This window comes from Castor canadensis, chromosome 2, assembly GCF_047511655.1.
Source record: "Castor canadensis chromosome 2, mCasCan1.hap1v2, whole genome shotgun sequence".
In the NCBI taxonomy this organism is placed as follows: domain Eukaryota; kingdom Metazoa; phylum Chordata; class Mammalia; order Rodentia; family Castoridae; genus Castor; species Castor canadensis.
Genome location: NC_133387.1, coordinates 185,763,213 through 185,769,160, shown reverse-complemented (window position 1 = coordinate 185,769,160; position 5,948 = coordinate 185,763,213). Strand labels below are relative to the sequence as shown.

General features: G+C 43.8%; 1 pseudogene; it reads left to right on the top strand.

Annotated features, from left to right (window-relative positions):
- The first annotated feature begins 3,872 nt into the window (after positions 1–3,872).
- Positions 3,873–3,972, top strand: LOC141421011 (U6 spliceosomal RNA; annotated as a pseudogene).
- The last annotated feature ends 1,976 nt before the right edge of the window (positions 3,973–5,948 follow it).

The following is a 5,948-nucleotide window of genomic DNA, read 5'->3' as shown; positions in this document are numbered from 1 at the left end:
AGTTGTGAGTAGCAGAGAAGAAGGAAAGGGACAAGTCACATAGGCACCAACTTTCGGATGCTACCTCCTTGATCTTTCTGTGAGATCACAGACACCTGCTGGCTAATACATGAAGGAGTCCTTAACTCTAAACTCTACAGAGACCACAATAAGGAGCATTGGTCCAAGGCTTAGCTGGCTTTGTGAATGAACAATATAATTAATTTATAGTTAGCTGCTGTGCCTGGTATACCAGTAGACACCCTCTGCACGTTCTTCTCTTATCCTGCTGGATCAGCATTGGCCATGAGTGCCCTTCTGCAGCTCCTGCCAGTGTAACTTGGACCCATCACTTCCTTGCAGCAGAGCCGATAGGTCAAATGTAGAACTGTAGTCTGCCTCCAACTGTTCACTCCAGAGTGTACAGATGTCTTCCTGTGTTTCTTCTACCTTAGCTGTTTGCTACACGCATATTCATGCAAATGCAGAAATTTTTGGAGGTGACTCTCTTCCAATGTAAACCTGTTCTATGAATGCCTTGTGCAATAAAATGCTGCTGCAAAATATCTGTGAATGTCTGTGAATATGTTTCCCAGCTGTTGTAAAGGGTGTTTTATTGTCTTCCATGGGTTTAGACAGGAACAGAGGAACTTTTGGGTGATGAGTTTCCTGGAAGACTTGCCCCTTCCATTAGCAGCTCTTTCCTCTATGGTTGTATCCCATGTCCAACCATCAAATGGCCCTCAACTACAGCAGCTGTGGCTAAAATTTGTTTTTATTTTAATTCACTATTTCTTTCCTACTTGATCTTTTATTGCCACCCTCCTCTATCATTGGTTCTACCACTCCTATCATCCTGTGCACACTAACGTCCCCCACTTTCATTGCTAACCCAGGCCTCAAGATCCCAGCTTTCTTTGCACTTAGAGCTCTGGCCAAATTGTTCTCCCTTCCAATTTTTCTAATCCCCATTAATACTCTGAGGCTTAGATCCGGGACTTTAACTAGCACCCACCAGGACAACATTCATCAGGCAGTTTTGTTCTAACACTGCCTCTTTCAGTACCTATGACCAACTTGCCTTTCTAGTACCTATGATGAACTTGTAGGCATTCCAGTGTCCCCATTTAACCACAGTGCTTGTGTAGGATCATGGACCAAACCATTCTCTTTCCTTCTGTCTACCTTTTCAACCAAACCAATTGGATAGTTACCAACATTATAGCTGGGTCTCCTTTGAGCTTCTGAGGACAAGGCCTTCACACAGTAGAGATATGTGTCCATGCAACCTTATTTATCATCTTAATTTCTATAATGACCAGAAAAAAGCTACATTTCCACAAACTTAGAGAAATTCATTAGGCTTCTATGAGATCTGACTACATACCATGGTCCCCTTGGCCAGTGTAGAAATAGTCTTCACCCAATACTTAGCAAACGTTAAAGCAGAATAAGATAATCTTTTTTTTTGATAGTGGTGGTAACTGAGATTTGAACTCAGGGTCTTGCCATATAGGTGCTCTACCACTTGAGCCATGCCTCTAGCCCTTTTTGCTTTAGCTATTTTTGGAATAGAATCTAAGATTTTTGCCCGGGCAGGCCTGGGTTACAGTCCTCCTACTATTTATTCCTCCCATGTAGCTGGGATAACAGGTGGGCACCATCACACCTAGCTATTGGTTGAGGTGGAGTCTTGTGAACTTTTTTGCCTGGGCTGGCCTTGAACCAAGACCTACCTGATCCTTGCCTACCAAGTACCTAGGATTGCAGGCATGAACTACTGCTCCAAGCTTAGAACAATATCATCTTAACAGGCAAATTCTGACTCAGCAGGGCTGTAGGAAGACCTGAGAACAAGCCTCCAGTTGAAGCCCATACCATTGGTTCTGCTGGTCTGTGGACCACGCTTTGAAACATAAAGAGCTAAAGTTCCTCTCTTACTAGGCTCTAGACTTGTTCACATCATAGGTTTCTCTTCTCTGCCTGAGATTCACCATTTGTAAAATGAGAGTATGGAACTGCTTGATTTGTTATCCCCTTACAATGTTAAAATGTAATGTCCTATGTAATGAGCTATGTTCTGCTTAGCTCCAATGCCACTCTACTTGAAAATCCTTCCCAATTCTCCAGGGGAAGTTCTCATCCTGAGCACCTTCACACTGCAATTCAGCTTAGAACAGTTCAATTCAATTCAACTCAGAAGCCTTCACTGAATACATCTCTGCTGTTCTAGGCAGTAAATTTCTTTCTTTGAGACTGTGTAGACAATGATGCTATTACCAAAAGCTGAGTTTATACAAATGGAGAAGTAGACTTGGGGAGAAGATGCCCAAGTTCATATTTGCCAAATAGATCATTTGCCTGTAATATGTAGAGGTGGAAGAATTGCATGGCCAAGACCACAAATTTTGGGAATTCAGCCTCAGCCTCGTAACAAGGTCGGTCACAAGCTGTGTGATGTTGGACAAATTACTTAACCTCTCTATGCCTTGGACTCCTCATTTTTAAGACGGATAATAACAGCATTCACTTCAGAGGGCTATAATATCATTAGGAGAATTAAGTTAGTTAATATTTATAAAGCAGTTAGAATACTATTGGTCCATAGTATTTAAAAGAACTTCTTGTTCAACAAATGTACGTACTTTTTTTGAGGTATCCAAATTTTTTTTATTCAGGGGTTAATGATTAAGAAGGATTTTTAATTGTTATCATATTATTGTTGTACTGGGGGTACACTGTGATACTTACAAAAGTTCTTACAATATATCAAATATATGTTCTTGAATGTCACTCAAGAAAAGTCTGGGTAGGGGATATGGATTTGGGAGTCATTTAGGCAAAGTCAAGGCCTCGGAGCAAAAGTATATTTTCCAAGGAGAATGTAAGCTTCAGATTTAGTGGCAAACAGGAAAGAAATGGATTTGGTAGGGAATACCAATATTTAGTGAGCAGGTAGGAGAAGAGGCTAGAATGAAGGAGACTGGGACTATCTCAGAAGTGAAGATGACCTAAGAGAAAAGTGACATTAGCACATTCAAGAAAGGGATGGTGGTTAATAATGGCAAATGCCATAGCAACATGACCAAGAACAGGAATGAAACAAAGCCATTGTTCTGATGGCTAAGAAAGCATGTTTCCAGCTACATGTAATTCCTGTTTATGTCTGCCTTCCCCCACTAAGCCATGAGCCTTCAGTGTACAGGGCCGAGTTTATTATGCAGCCTCATTTACCCAGGGCTAGCACATGTCTGCAGCACAACATGACTTTCTCAGTGCTACTGAAATATTGTTTCTGTTGCTAGACTCTCTAATGACTCCTGTTCCTTAGTGGTCCACTTCACATTATTGAATAATGAGAGACAGTAAACAAAGTTGAGAGAATCTTATTTCCTGCCCTGCCCTTTCTTCTTTGGGAACCCCAAGGTGAGGCAAAGCCACTATTTCTTGATGCCGAGCTTCTTTTCATTGATGAGGTTATGTCAGAGCAGAGGTTAAGATGAGGTCATAGTAAGTCTGGAATGGGGGTAGCTGGTTGGTAAAAATCTCAGGAGAGAACATCTTGGTTGTTCACAGAATCACCAGACAGGGTTGGTGACTCTTCCCGTTAGCCTGATGTGCATTAGCAGATTACCACAGCCCTATGCTGGGCTGGCCTGGACTACATCCCTCCTAGTTACGCTTCCTGTGCTAGGATGACAGGTGTGCACCATTGGTTGAGGTGCAGTCTCATGAACTTTTTTTATCTGTTGCCAACAGCCCTCTGGTGACAACCATTTTCACTCCCATAGGAGTGACCATAGGTTGGTGGTAGTGAGGAGGTAACCCCTGTATTGGATAGCAGGTTGGGCCAGCTGACTTTTCAGGTCCCTTCTAAGTTCAAGACTGTAAGAGTGCTTGCTTCGGCAGCACATATACTAAAATTGGAACAATAGAGAGAAGATTAGCATGACCCTTGTGCAAGGATGAATTCATGAAACGTTCCATATTATTTATACAAAAAAAAAAAAAGATTGTAGGAGCCCAGGCTACTACAGAGGATGACTATGATAACAGGAGAGTCCAAGCTTCTCCAGGTGATACCCAGCTGACAGTGAGGACGTCCTTGGCATACATTTCTATGCCGGGTGTTTAGCCATCTGCAGGTGGGAGGATAAATGGAGAAGACAGGATGAGTGAAGAGGAAGGAGAGGGCAGTGTGTGGGTTGCAGGACTGCAGAGCCCCCTGCTGAGAAGCTGTAATTCCTCAGGCCCCTGTGGGTCAGGTAAGAGGGAGGAAGGAAGAGGAGCAGTGGGCTGGGTGGTGCGGGGAGCTCTGACTCATTCTCATGTTGACAAATAGGCTGGATTCCTTTCACTCGGCTGGACTTTGCCCTTTCAGGATGTACAGCCAGCGTCAGCACACTGCTGATGGGGCTTTGAGAGTCTCCTTTTGATGAGCTCGTCCCAGAAAGCAGGTATTAGCCATTTCTGCTGGGGAGGCAATGAAGGCATTTGCAGCTGAAATCGGCTTTCCTGGCTGCCCTAATAAAGCAGAGACTTTCAAAGCCCCATTAGCAGTGTGCTGACTGCTGCTTCACATCTGTACTTGCCCCAGTCAGGGGAGGGGAGTGCTGATGAACCCCAACAAACTGCCTCTAACCAAAGCCAGCTTCATTTCCATTGCTACACTGGGAGATCCTTAGGAGAAAGACCAGTCTCACTGTGCTAGTGCCTAGCAGGGTGCTGGACAACAGACACTCAACAAATGTTCATGGAATTTATGAATGTGTATGGAGAGGGTCATCTGCTAAAAAGACCTGGACCACTTTATAGACAGCTCCATAATTGCTGAACACGTAGTATCTGTCTAAGAGATGAGTGGGTGACAGGTAGGGAAAAGGGGATTGGGAAGGGAAGGAAATGAATGGTGTGAGAGAAAAAGGTAGTTTCTTTCTCCTTTCTCCTTTCTCTGCCTGCTGAATTCTTCAATTAGGAGTATCCTAATTAAAGCCTCTCGTGTCTCCCCAGTGAGAAGACACAGGACCTTTCCTTCATTAGATCCCAAAGGTGGGGAATGGCAAGGGAAGGAAGGGCCCTTGTTGCCATCAGACTATTTTGTAAGTTGGTATGTTGAGAAATCAGTCTAGACAGGAATGATCTCCACTTTGGGTGAGGTAACAGAGCCTCTCAGAAGTTATGTGGCCTCTCCAGCTTTACAGAGGTGGAAATGACAGAGCCACAACTCAAATCCAAGATACTTTGGTGTTCCAAGCTCATTCTTTCACCCCAGTCACCTCCTGTTTGCCTTCTGACCATAGAGCCCAGGGACACTGCCATTCTGGATGTCAATGGCTTCTAGATAGATGGTCCTTTCCACCTGCCCTACCCATGTGCACAAGTCCTTTGTCAGGTAACAGTCCCAAGGTGAATTGCCCCAATTTCTCATCAACTGCTTCCATGAGACAAAGAAATTTCTGGGGGATTGGTGGATGGACCTACACACTGGCCCTGTTAACCATCAGCTTTCATCAGATCACATAGTGTTTCTGCAGGTGTCTCTCTGCCTCTCATTGCATGTGTGCTTTTACGCAAGACCTTCCAAGAAGCTCTATTCACTTTATTTATTTAGCAAATAAATAAAGGGAAGGAAATAGACAAACGGACACATACCTAGGTGATCAGAGTGCCTTCCCTGAATATTGACACCATATGCTTGCTTGACACATACAGTCACTGGTCTCCCAGAAGTCCTCTGTAAGCACTGGTGTGTGACTAGGGCTCTTCGCCTGGCTCTTATTGCCATTTCAATATTTCCAGTCAAGATTTAGTCACTGTGCATCTTCAAGAGTCCTCTAATCAGAGAAATTAACTCTCATCAGACACAGGAATTAATCTTTGTTAGTGTTGTTGTCAGTCTAACTTTGCCTTCCTCAGTGCCAGGCATGAAGAGGATGTCCTAGGAGGGAGCTGCCACCACCATTGCTAAA